Here is a 12958-nt window from a genome sequence, read left to right as displayed (position 1 = left end):
TTGTGAGGGTGGTGGGGGGGGGGTGTATGGGTATGTGCAATGGTCATGCTTTGGTGGTGGCTGTCTATGGTTTGTGTTGGCATTCAGGGGTTGGTGTTGTTTAGGGTGGGTTGTGCTGGTGAGACATTGGCAGGGAGGTTGTGTGCTGGGGGGTTGAGATTGGGGGTGAGGGGGGGGGGTTGGCATGCTGGTGGTTGGGGGGGGTGAAGTAGTTGAGATTCGACTTACCAGAGTCCATTCCTCTGTGTACTCCAGCGAGGCCATCAGGATGCAGGATGTTTACTACCTCTTGCTCCCATGCTGTGAATTGGGGTGGAGTGGGTGGGGATCCGCCGCCAGTCTTCTGCACAGCGATGTTTTGTCGCGACACCATCGAGCGCACCTTCCCCCGTAGGTCGTTCCATCGCTTTCGGATATCTTCCCGATTTCTGGGATGCTGTCCCACAGCGTTGACCCTGTCTACGATCCTTTGCCATAGCTCAGCCTTCCTTGCTATAGTGGTGTGCTGCACCTGTGTGCCGAAGAGCTGGGGCTCAACCCTTATAATTTCCTCCACCATGACCCTGAGTTCTTGGTCCGATAACCTGGGGTGTCTTTGGGGTGCCATGGGGTGGTGTGGATGAGGTGTGGGGTGGTGTTTGTGGTGATGTGCGTGGTGATATGTGGTGATGTGTGCGTAAATGTGGTGTGGGTGATGAAGTTGGGTTCCTGTGTGTGTTGGGGTTTTCGATTGCTGTGCTCGCTCTCTCTATCTCTATCTCTATCGCCTTCTCTACGATTTCCAACTAGTGGGGGTTTGTGGGTGATGTGGGTGTGTGTTTTATAGTTGATTGGATGTGTGGGAGTGTTGTTTGTATGTATCTCAGGTGTGTGTATTTCAAATTGTCCAATGTGGCTGTGTTTTGGAGCTGAGTGTGTATTTTGAGCGCGGCGGTGTGTACCGCCAATGGAATACCGCGGTTGAAAGACCGCCGCGTGGATTCGTGGGTCAGAATGGCATGGGCGTGTTTGTGTTGGCGTGACGGTGGAGGTTTGGTCATCTCCAGTTTTCCGCGGCCCGCTGATGAGGTGGCCTTCCTTGGATGTCGGGTTTTTGGCGGTTTCACAGTTGGTGGTCAGAATGACCGTGGCGGTTTACCGCGGCCGCGGCGGTAGAATGGCGGACTTCTGACCGGCGGTAAGGGCCTTTTACCGCCGAGGTCAGAATGACCCCCTAAGTATCTTCTGTGTCCATGGATGTTCTGCATTACGAATGCATAACAATGGTATTTACCAGTAGACATTTAGTTGTACTGAAGAGGTATGTTTACATATACTCCCCTTTCCATTCTTCGTTACACTGATATCTGTAACAAGTGTGGCCCTCAGTGTTCCACAGAAGTATCCTAACTAAAGCATGACATGGACGTATAGCTTTTCTGCCAACTGTTGAAAAGTATGCTATGCTACTTTTTTATGCTGTTCCTTCATGGTGAACACTACTGTGATGCTGCTATTTCCATTTAAATATTACTGATTACAGTGCTTCTCCAAAATGGTGTCCATCAGTATATCAGTTAGAGAAAAAAAACTTGATGAAAGATCATTTACAAGTCACTGTATTGCCAGTGAAATAACAATGGGTGGAGGGTGAAATATATGTTGAATTTCAGAAAGAGAAGTTGAGGAGACAGCTTTTTGCAGGACTGGCCTGGGGTGCAGAAGAAAATCAGATCCAAGAAACAAGGAATGGATAACATGAATGAAAAGAAAGCAAACGCAGGCATGAGTGTTCTCTTTACCTAAACATCTTGAAATATTAGTCAAGCAAACAATCCGGGAGCTGTAGAAACCCACAACTGACTTCATAACCTCTGGCTCATCACCATCAATTTCCTATCTTCTTCTTCAAAGCAAAATTTGTGGTGCACAATACAAACTTAATGAATGACCAAACCCCATCTTCTTTTGCAAATTACATCTAATGCAGCCACCCTTCCTCTGAATTTTGGCACACCCTGTGATGCTATTAATTGTGTTTGACCAATGACTTTGTGTTTCACCATTGTGCATATTAGTTGCTCAATGTTCACCAGTAGCACATTATGGGGGTTATTACAACTTTGGAGGAGGTGTTAATCCGTCCCAAAAGTGACGGTAAAGTGACGGATATACCACCAGCCGTATTACGAGTCCATTATATCCTATGGAACTCATAATACGGCTCGTGGTATATCCGTCACATTTGGGACGGATTAACACCTCCTCCAAAGTTGTAATACCCCCTATATGTTTTGTTCAGTTTAGCTGCCTATTGGTTTTGACATGGCATTAGACATTACATTCTGTATTCATTTTAACTGCCTATTGGCTTTGAAATGGCATTAGCCATTACATGTTGTGTTCAGTTTAGCTGCCTATTGGCTTTGACATGGCATTAGCCATTACATTCTGTATTCAGTTTAATTGCCTATTGGCTTTGACATGGCATTAGACATTCAGTTTAGCTGCCTATTGGCTTTGACATGGAATTAGACATTACATTCTGTATTCAGTTTAGCTGCCTTTTGGCTTTAACGTGGGGTTAGACATTGCAGTTGAGACATTGCAGATGAGCTGTGTTTTTCCACATGATAGACCAAGCTGTGTTTTTCACACCAGACTAGACCTGATAAGAGAGAGTACATTTGGTGTTTTCCTTTCTGCTCAGCCTTGGGAAGAGGAGAAGTCTAGGAGATCTGGACAGTCTCCAAAGGCTTGCGTAATTTTCCTGAGTCTGAGAGGAGGGGGCACGCTTTTGGAAGGATGACTCTGGACTACAGCAAGGGGTAGATTGAATCTGCTTGACTTCAGACAGGAACGGAGACGTCAGTTGCCTGTCTCCCGTTTGGGCAGAAAATCTCTTTCTCGCAGTTGACCGGAGTCATCAACTTGCAGACCCCAGAAAGATGAAGCTGAGCTATAGGCCCTACGGTGATGAATTTTGACTTTTATGCTTTGCTTTGAAGTTATGCTATAATGTAATCACATATATTTGCTGGGTACATTGCAACTGAGAAGTACTTTGATATATTTTGCTTTCATTGCTGCGACTACTTTTGAACGTGTGCTTCCAATCTACTAATTTCGTCTCTCAAGAAACTTGTGGTGAAGAAATAATAACAATAAATGTCTTCTTTAAACTCAGAAGTGCATTCCAGAGAGGTTCTGTAAGCTCGGTTATGAGATAAGAGCAGGAAAGCAGAACACACCCTCTCCACTGAAAACATTCTTGCCCTGGCCTTCTTTCTCCCAAGTGCCACAAACTATACCTTTGTACTCTAGCACATTGATCTTTCCTCCCCTCAACTCATTTCAGTGCCTTTGCTGCCGGCCACCACATCCTTCAAGGACCACCAGCACAGCTCTTGCCTGGCCCAACCAAGCTTCCTCATTCTGAAGCCTTTCTCGTTTACAGAGGAATTTTTCAGATGTTGGTTTTTGTACCTTGGACCATTCCTTTTCTGTCTTTACACTACCACATGTGCAGAGATATGCAGAGCTCTGACTGGCTGCCAACACTTCAACCAGGAAAGGTTGTCAGTCATCCTGAGACACAGCTTCAGCCGAGTCCCACAAAATAATTTACAAAAAATAAAAGGGAAACCCTGACCCCTTAGCTATGGTGCTGGGGTCCCAGAAGGACCCTGTCAGGGCTAGAAAGCACTTTTATCAAATTAAATGCTGTGGGCTGCCGTGCTTGTTTTTAAGAAGGTTCAAGAAGTTCCTGGGTGGGCCAAATCCTGGGGGCATGTAAAATTTAAGGAAGGGGAGCACAGGGCCCCCATGCTAGGGCAGTTTTACGCCCCAGATAATGCCACCTCATGGGGCTAAACTATTCATGTGTGCTGGGGGATCGTGCGGCCCCCGCAGTCCTTGGGTCTGCCACCTCCACTGGGCTTTAGTCAAATACAATGCAGGAGTGCTGCGTGCCCCAGAAATCCCTGGGGACAACCACTTTCGTGGGGCTTTTGTCGAATACAATGCAGGGGAAGCCATGTGACCCCCGCAGCCCTGGGAACCACCAACTCCCCAGGGCTTTAGACAAATACAATGCGGGGGGCATGTGGCCCCTCACAGCCCTGGGAACCACCACCTCTCCAGGGATTTAGACAAATACAATGCAGGGGGGCATGTGGCCCCCCACAGCCCTGGGGACCGCAACCTCCTTGGGGCTACAATCAAATACAATGTGGGAGGGGTGCATGGCCCCCCCAGCAGCCCCTGGGACCACCACCTTCCTCTGGCTATTTTACATTGGAGGGAGGCTGCATGGCCCCCCTCAAGGAGCCATATATGGCACGGGGTACCGCCACCAACGGGGCAGGATCCTCCTATGTCCCAGGTTGCCCACCCCTGGGACATAGCTGTTTGCTCTGACTTGTCAGAAGCTTTGACATCTCCTGCCAAGTCAGAGCAAACATTTCACTTTCTGCAAGTGAGAGCTGTCAAACAGTCTTAAAAGTGAACCACCAAAGCCATGGGGAGGACTCCCCTGAGGTCTAAATGACCCCCAAAGTTCCTAATCCTCGTTCAAGCCCCCCGGTGTCTTAGTTCCAAGGATAATAATGTTTTCAGATTCCCTTGTTCTAAGGAGCCTCTCTCGATCAACTCCACGTATATTTCTCTCAATTTGATCTATACCATAATATACCAAACAATCATCATCTCGATTGTGCGTCTTCGACCAATGTCTGACAACCGGGTATGAGGTATCATAATTCTTGATAGCTCTATAGTGCTCCAAAATCCTGTTTTTCACAGGACCAATAGTGCTACCAACCTATTGTAAACCACAGGGGCATTGTAACACATAAATGCAATAATTTGAAACACAGGAAATAGCTTTATTAATCCTCCTGATCTCACCCAAAGCTGTCTTGTATGTTTTAACATTCCTACTATTTTTACCTGCCTTGCACCTCCCACACTTGTAAAAACCCTTCTGCTGACTGAACCATCCAATATTCTTATTGCCCTGTCCACTCAGATAACTATGAACCAAAATATAATGTAATGATTTGGCCTTCCGATACGTGAATGGAGGACAAGAGGCCAGAGGCTTCCCAATTATAGGATCATGTTTAACCAAATGCCAGTGCTTCATCACTATTCTCCTGATTGCTCGACTTGCTTTATTGTAAATTGAGATTATCCTCATCTCTGGGATTACATTCTCCTTCTTCTTACTTTTTATCAACAGAGTTTCCCTCTTGGTCTTAGTTACTTTCTTACTGGCTGTTCGTAGTACTATATTTGGATAACCTCTTGCTCAAAATCTTTTTATCATCCTATTCTCCTCCTCTTTATAAGATTCTAAAGTGCTGCAATTCCTTCTAGCCCTGAGTAATTTGCAGTATGGAATATTCCACTTCAAATTAGTAGGATGATGACTGTTAGCATGCAAGATACTGTTACCCGCTGTATCTTTACGATATAGCCTTGTCTGTAGCCTGTTATCCTGAATTTCCAATAACACATCCAGAAATTCCATTCTCGTTGGATGTATTTTCCTAGTAAATCTTATATTTAAAATATTATGAGAAATGTGATCCAAAAATTCTTCCAATTCCTGACATGTTCCCTCCCAAATCATGAAAAGGTCTTCAATATACCTTGTCCAAATAGAAATATGTCTAGTCCATGTTTCATTCTCTTCCACCCACACCTGAGTGGCCTCCCACCAACCCATAAAGATCCCAGCATAACTTGGAGCAAAGCAGCTTCCCTTCGCAGTCCCGACCAATTGGAGATACCAACTATCATTAAAAATAAAAAAAATGTTGTTCAAACTAAATTCCAACTTATCTAATAACATCATCGAATGATCATATTTACTAAGGGGTCTATGACAAAAGAAATATCTGCACGCCTGAATACCCAAATCATGCTGGATACAAGTGTAAAGGGATTCCACATCCAAGGTAACTAATAAAAAATGTGGTTCCCAAGGGATCCCCTCAATCTTAGAGATAAGATCCATACTATCCCTACAATAAGAGGTTAAGGCCAACACATATGGTAGAAGGAAAAAATCCAAATACATGGGTGTACGTTCCAAAAGGCAGTTATGTGCAGAAATATTAGGTCTACCTGGAGGATTATTGTAATTCTTATGTACTTTTTGGTACCATTTAAAAACAAGTTACAGTTCTTCTTAACCAAAAGAAATTGATATTCATCCGTATTGAGTAACCCCCGTCTCTTCAATTAAACAATTTTCTATGATATTGGTCTATCCATCTACTGTAATTCTAAACGGATGTTTTTTCATAATTCCCTGTACTATAGAGTTGTCTTGCTGCTTCCTTGCAATACTTATTAACATCCCAAAGAACAACATTCCCTCCTTTATCTGAGGGTTTTATACCAATACTCTGATCATCAATGAGACTTTTTAATGTGTTTTTTTGTTCCTGATTAAGATTCAACACATAATCACCCTGCTTGGCATTACGCCAAACTTCAAACAAATCGCTAATAACAACCTCATGGAAAGTATCAATAGAGTCATGAATAGTAGGTGGATTAAACTTAGACTTCAGTTTAAAAGAAGTAGTTTCCGGTCTATTCAATTCCAAAACCAGAGATTCAAGAAAATCACGTTCCCTCATACCAGGGGTATCCATTTCTTCCAATTCAGCCAAAGACAATAAACCATCTATATCACTCAAACATAATTCAGTATATACAGAATTGGTGACATCTGAAATTACATCTAACTCATCATTCCCCCTCTTATTCTCTTGGTGTAAAAATAACTTTCTCAATTTTACTTTGCGTACAAAGAGAAATAAATAAATTCTAGTTCTGCAAAAGTCAAAATCGGCAGTAGGGAAAAAAGATAAATCCATCTCCAGAAGTTATTGTTCTGCCATAGTTAATTGATGTTCAGATAAATTAATCACCGTAAGGGAACCTTCCCCTTTCATTTCTTCTTTGCTTGTCTCATAGGCGTCCCTCGAATTGTTGTATCTTTGGCCCCTTCGTTGCTTCCTCCTCTTCCTCTTGGTGGCCGATCCCGTACTGTCTGATTTCTTTGTAAAAAACAATGCTCATCCGGTAAAGTAAGAAGGGGAGAATCTTTACTAGATGTTGCCTAAACATCGTCATAGTCTGACGAATAATTGTCAGAACTAGATTCCGATGTTACCAATTCTTGTTTCCTCAAAGTACCAACCTGTTTATACTGTTTGATAGCCTCATCGAATCTACACCAAAAGTTAGAATTCTCCCCTGGGCATTTCTTCCTCATACTTTTCCAACCTCTTCTCCATCAGTGTAAAAAAATTATATATCACTTCTTGTTCCGAATATTTATCCAAAATTTCTTTGATTTTGACTATTTCTTCTGTCACCTGTTCCAATTCCAAGGAAGCTGTACAAGGGGTGGGTGTAGCATGGTACGAACCGAACGGAAACAAGCCGGGATGTAAAAGGGTTTTTAGTTGAAACTTTATTTTTCTTCTGTAGGTCTCCTTTATACACTCTGTTAGGTTCAGCCCTCAATCCTTCTTATATTTGACGTTGATTCTTCTCTTCTTTTCACGTGGGCCTTCCAGGGTCTGGTCTCTGGTATCTCCTCCGAGATGAAGATCCAACGTGGTCAGGTTGGCCAAGGAGGGGGAACTCCAAAAAGATTGGTCTGGGTTAGAAAGGGGGAGGTGCGGGTAGATGTGAGGGATGTTGGGGTAACCACCAACCATACAAGCTCTCACCCAAAAGTGTTGTGCTCTCAGTTTCCAGCGACTTCCAAAGGCGCATAAATAACACAGAAAGAAAGGATAAATAAATAAAAAAACAATAATCAGACCGCAATAGGAGGACTGTTGCCTTCACAGTTCTCCTGGTGTCTTGGTATGGTGGGTTAGTGGTAAATATGGATCCGGTCAAAGGAAAAACCAGAGAGGGGAGCAAGCGAAAAAGGAAAAGAAAAGAGAAAAAAAAAAAACCTTGTTCCAAAACTGATACTAAAAGATGAGATAGGCTTTTATCTCTCAGCAACAACAAACTAAAATAAACTTAACAATGGAGAAAAGAAAATGTATATATACATTTGTTCCAGGTGAGCTTTCTACTCTTGCCCTCCCCGCTCCCTGGTATAGTGGTAGACGGCCTGTCTAGCCCCTTCCACCTCCCTCTCTCTCCTCCCTCCCAAGGATTGCCCGGTAGTGGTAATGGAGGCAGGAATGTACCTGCCTTAGCCACGACCCTCCAGGGACGTGGGGGGGCGATGAGTTCTCTAGGGGCCTCCATGCCCGCGTCATCCGAGGTTCATTCTTGTCGTCTCCTCCGTGTGACGTCTCTGTTCATTCTCGTCCTGATCCTGGTCCTTCGAGTTCGTCCCTTGCCTCTCCTCCATTCGATGTCTCTGCTCTTTTTTTCACCTGCGTCGGTTGTCGGTCTTTTGTTGTTGAGGAAACCCGGACATCCGGGTTTCCTGTCTCTTCTGGTTCCTGGTCCTTCCAGGCGGTGCCCCCGGGGCACCCTTCGGCCAACCCGCCAGGGCCGCGAGTAGCCTGGTGGAGAGCCACCCGGCTACAGAAGCATTTTTCACTAATAATTTTAACATTGACTTACAAGTCTCTGCCATTAATTTGGACCATTCCTCTAAAAGTTTGGGATTTGGATTCTGATATGTAGGAGTAATAAGGATCCTACCTACCTACTTCAATATAATTTTCCAAAGAAATCACTTCCCAACTCTTACTCATTTCCTTCTTAGATACTTTTTCATAAAGTGTCAATTGTTGCTTAATTCTTTTCACTACTGATTCATCTCCCTTAGTTAAAGTCCCCAAATTGCTTTGGAATGTATTGCCAGTTTCATCTATAAGGTCTCTAGCAGATTCCAACCGTTTCTGACGAATTCCACTCATTATTAAATGTCTACCATATCACAAATTCCTCCAAGGCGCTCTCAATAGAAACTTGACTAGTTGACTAGTTGTATAAAAAAGAAGAAAAGGAGAAGCAAAAAAGACACGTTTCACCTTAAAAATCCTAACAGAACAGGTGACGCCTCTGCCATTTTATAGCATCAGCTTGTTTACTAGATGCTAAACTTATGTGCTTCATAATGGGCCATTAAATCCCCTGACAGTACTACAAACTTAAGAAAACAAGACAAAAAGTGTTTTTAAAATAAAAAGGCATATATATGTACATATGCACGTAAGGATACAGCAGGTAACAGTATCTTGCATGCTAATAGTCATCATCCTACTAATTTGAAGTCAAATATTCCATACTGCCAATTACCCAGGGCTAGAAGGAATTGCAGAACTTTAGAATCTTATAAAGAGGAGGAGAATAGGATGATAAAAAGATTTCGAGCAAGAGGTTATCCAAATAAGGTACTACGAACAGCCAGTGAGAAAGTAACTAGGACCAAGAGGGAAACTTTGTTGATAAAAAGTAAGAAGAAGGAGAATGTAATCCCAGAGATGAGGATAATCACAATTTACAATAATGCAAGTCAAGTAATCAGGAAAATAGTGATGAAGCACTGGCATTTGGTTAAACATGATCCTATAATTGGGAAGACTCTGGCCTCTTGTCCTCAATTCACATATCGGAAGGCTAAATCATTGCATGATATTTTGGTTTATAGTTATCTGGGTGCACAGGGCAATAAGAATATTGGATGGTTCAGTCAGCAGAAGAGTTTTTACAAGTGTGGGAGGTGCAATGCATGTAAAAATAGTAGGAATGTTAAAACATACAAGACAGCTTTGGGTGAGATCAGAAGGTTTAATAAAGCTATTTCCTGTGTTTCAGAATATTACATTTATGTATTACAATGCCCCTGTGGTTTACAATAGGTTGGTAGCACTATTGATCCTGTGAAAAAGAAGATTTTGGGGCATTATAGAGCTATCAAGAATTATGATACCTCATACCCGGTTGGCAGACATTGGTTGAAGATACACAATCGAGATGCTGATTGTTTGGTATATTATGGTATTGATAAAATTGAGAGAAATATACGGGGAGGTGATCGAGAGAGGCTCCTTAGAATAAGGGAATCTGAATACATTATTCTCCTTTGGACTAAGACACCGGGGGGTTTGAATGAGGATGAGGAACTTTATGTACATGTAGGGTTAATGTGATGGTAAATAGTGAATAGAGGTTTTTTTCACTGATTTCTCCATTAGGTGCTCTTTTTATATTTAATACATTGATATTGGACAAAATTTTGGGTATTTTCATATTAGTTTCACAAGTGAATGGTTTCATGGGGAGGGAGTGTTTGTTCCGTCATGATGACAGTTAAATTGTGGCCACTTGGCCAGGAATGAGATGTTATAATAATGAAATATATGCAGTATAAGGGGTTGGTTAACTCATATATTTATATATAAGACGTTATGGAATTTCTTTAAAATTATGAAAAGTGTGAATATTTTGGTATCTGTTCATTTTAATAGGAACAAGCAATATGTTTAAGTAATAGGTAATGGTGTTGCAGGTCTTATTTCAGTTTTACACCTACTGACGAAAATTAGATTGTTTACTTTATTTTATTTTATTTACTTTCTTCTTTTTTGAAATTATGGAATACATAGTGAAACCATTTTAGTGTTCCCTTGTCATGGTAGTATTTTTTCAATGTTTATGAACTGGGGGTATTTAATGTCAGAGGGGAATGTCCACAGATTTTTTCAATTGGGCCATGATGAAGACACTTTGGTGTTGAAACACATTGCCATCTTTGTAGTATTCCTTGAATTGTTACATCAAATAAAGCCTTTGGCTTGAGAAGCTGACACGCTGGGTGCGGCTTTCTTTTCTGCTATTTAAATGATGTGGCAGAAATAATATATTCATATATATATATATATATATATTTAAAAAAACGTGTTCACACCTACATTTAGTTACCTATATACTTACCTAATAATGCAAATAATGCATGGTAAAGGTGTGCGTGGTAAAGGCTCACGTGGTAAAGGTATTCATGGTAAAGTTCCATGTGTTGTAATATGCATTATAAAAGCAAATGCGAGGTAATGCATGCTTGTGTGCTGGACTAGTGAATTTACAAACCCATTCCTTCTAGCTTTAACACGAACCAAAGTTTTAAACAGTAAGCAAAACCCGAAACCACTGCAGCTCTTTCACAAAAAATGGGGGGAGGGGATGGGCGGGGAGAGAAAAACATAGTTAGCTTGTTCCACATCGCTCTTTGGCCCTTCGACAAACAAACAAAACAATGACATTCATCACTGAAAATCACATTTGACTGGCATTTAGTGTTCCCTGTGGCGCTGGTGCTTTTGATATTTGGAAAATAGCCTCTTTTTGATATGGCAGAGATGTAATTTTTGAGAAAATGACTGCTGTGCCAGAGCGGTAATTACTTTTTATCGGATAATAGCATAGAGAAGTGAAAAGGAAACTGGGCTTGCTTCACATAGGCGCCCACTATAATTGAGGCCTTGAAATTTGTAAGAGAATTTACATGCATGGATTAATGCAACTTGTCATTGACTGCCATTACTGCTTTCACAGTTAGTTTGCGTTCACCTTTTGATATAGGCGTGCCTCAATTTTCAACTAAAATAGCGGGCAGACATATTGAGAGAACTTGTCTGCACTAAAAAACAACATCAATATACTATACAGAAAGACAGATATAAGAATCCTCTATCCTCTACCCCAGAACCACTGGTCACCTTCCCGCACCACAATCATTTGCAGAGAACAGCTGGCCTTGCTAGTCAATGTTTCTGTACAGTCAGTTTGGCAACCAAAGGCAGTAGCTTTTTATCATGGTCATACTTCTTTAACTTGCAAGCAACTCGCATGTAGCATGCAGGGGCGGCTCCTCCAAGAGGGCGGATTAGTGTCACCTCCCCGCCAGCAGCGGCAAAAACTTCATACGGAAACGATAACAAACAGTGTTTGTCATTGCTTACTCGTAAAGGGGCGGGCCATCATTCCCTCAGCACTCCCCCTCAGAGTGCATGTGTGTTTGGCCGGCCGCCTCGGGCCAGCCAAACACACAAGCGCTGTAGGCTCACTCTGTTGCTGGGCTGGAGAGAGCCTGCACAGGCTCCCAGTCTGCCTGGGAGCACCGTGGCTGGGTGCTCCCAGACAATCCCAATGCTGCTTTGAGCAGTGTCAGGATTGGCCACAGGGCTGGCTGGGAGCCTGTGCCTGCAACCAGCAGGTAAGAGGAGCGCGACGCGGGACTGCGCTAAAAAGATAAGTATTTTTTTTAACTTAATTTTCTTAAATTTAAGGTGCCCCCGCGCACCGCACCCGCCCGCTCCTTTCAAGCGAAGCGGGCCACAACTGGTAGAATGCACTTAGCATACAATCCAAGCATGCATACAGTCCTATGATTCAAGGAGTAAACGTTTAGCATACTTGATCGGGAATCCACCTTGATGCATTTTCCCTGGAAAATGAGAATTTTGAACGAGAGTCTAATGAAAATCGGAGGATAACACATCAAAAATACTCAGAGTGAGATGAGACTCACAGAGCAGTAACTGACAGAAAACCAGAGAGTCAGCTAAATGGAAGGCTAATTCAGGAAAGCTGAGGGACACACTTCTCAAACAGTATTTCAGTCCAAGACAGAATGGATTTACGTCTATCTAGTTTTGTCTCGAATTCCAAGAGCAAGCAGCCCAATTAACAAGAAGGATAATGGTCAAAGTGCACACGATGACAAGGAATGAAACACCCAATGTAAACAAATCGGTACTACCATTATAACAATAAAAATGTACAACTTTCCAGTTATCATGTGTGACATGGAGAGCCGGAGCTTCTGTTTCTGCCCTACATCAAATTACATGCTAGAATTTGTATCACCAATCTAATCATGATTGTGACAAGCTACAATTATCAGAATGCAAAAGTGCATGAGGTGATGTCACAAGAGTAGTCTAAGGCAGTGGTTCCTAACCTGTGGTCTGGGGAC

This window comes from Pleurodeles waltl, chromosome 4_1 (assembly GCF_031143425.1).
Source record: "Pleurodeles waltl isolate 20211129_DDA chromosome 4_1, aPleWal1.hap1.20221129, whole genome shotgun sequence".
NCBI lineage: Eukaryota > Metazoa > Chordata > Amphibia > Caudata > Salamandridae > Pleurodeles > Pleurodeles waltl.
The sequence above is the reverse complement of the archived record's forward strand: the minus strand, read 5'-3'. Positions refer to the sequence as shown.